Source organism: Octopus bimaculoides, chromosome 23 (assembly GCF_001194135.2).
Source record: "Octopus bimaculoides isolate UCB-OBI-ISO-001 chromosome 23, ASM119413v2, whole genome shotgun sequence".
NCBI lineage: Eukaryota > Metazoa > Mollusca > Cephalopoda > Octopoda > Octopodidae > Octopus > Octopus bimaculoides.
In genome coordinates, this window is record NC_069003.1 from 11,357,131 (window position 1) to 11,358,295 (window position 1,165).

The window sequence follows — 1,165 nt, forward strand, 5'->3', positions numbered from 1 at the left end:
TGGATGGATTCAAATGAAACTTTCAGGGATGTTTGGCCTTATGACAGGCACAAACCAATTAGATTTTGGGATCAATCTGGTACTGGACAAGGATTCCGGATTATTTTTCCAGTTATTTTACTTAATTTTTGAGAGTGGTTAGGTTCATTTTTAGTATTCTCGTTTGTGAGAGCAGTTGAGTTTATTTCAGATATTCTCATTTTGAAAATCATCTCTGGTTAATCGTTGAGAGGACATTGGTGTTGCCTTGGTGGAGGTTTGCGCTCTCTGAGTGCTCTTATTATTATTATTATTATTATTATTATTATTATTACTGAATGAGAGAGCAGTGTATGCCATCAAAGTGACACTGGCATACAAATATACAAAGCCCAATATACCCATCATGACTACCCGTATGATAAGGGTACACCAGGCACATGCATCACAATCATATGTGTGTGACATGGTGATCTCATACCAAGATAAACAGTGTATGACCTTGCAAATGGGGCCCGGTCAGAATTTTCTTCAGGTCTAATAGGCCATCCCACTCAAAAGGTCCCTGAATAAAGGTTGTTTTAAGGATCATGAAAAAAACACCCAAGCCTCCAGAGGTGAATTATTCAAACTCCACAGAACTCCTCTCTACATATGGCTATGATGCTCCCCTACTACTTCTGCTTTTGATCAGAGAAGTACATATTGTCAGCCACTAAGGGACATGCTCAACTTGTTGAGGTCAAACAACTGACAAGCAAATCTGGGGTATTGAGCAGAATATTTGCTGTAGCCCATCTTTTATACCAAGACAAAACATATACACGATAACATTTCCAAGCAAGCTAAGATCAAAAGCCATGAGAGCTCCTGCCTGGTACTGCATCAGGGCATTTATTATTATTATTATTATTATTATTACTATTATTATTATTATTATTTAAGGTGGTGTGCTGACAGAATCATTAGCAGGCCAGGCAAAATGCTCAGCAGCATTTTGTCTGTCTTGGCGTTTTCAGTTCAAATTTCACCGAAGTCTACTTTGCCTTTCATCCTTTTGGGGTCGATAAATTAAGTACCAGTAGAACGCTAGGGTCAATGTAATCGACTCATCCCCACCTCCCCCAAGCTGCCCTCATAGCAAAAATTTGAAATTATTATCATCATAATTATTATTATTATTATT

The 1,165-nt window shown here is 37.9% G+C and overlaps 1 protein-coding gene across 1 annotated transcript in view; it reads right to left on the reverse strand.

Moving 5' to 3' along the window:
• LOC106872435 (geranylgeranyl pyrophosphate synthase) overlaps positions 1–1,165 on the reverse strand; it is a 35,299-nt gene that overhangs the window by 13,328 nt on the left and 20,806 nt on the right. The gene's annotated exons all lie outside the window — the stretch shown is intronic.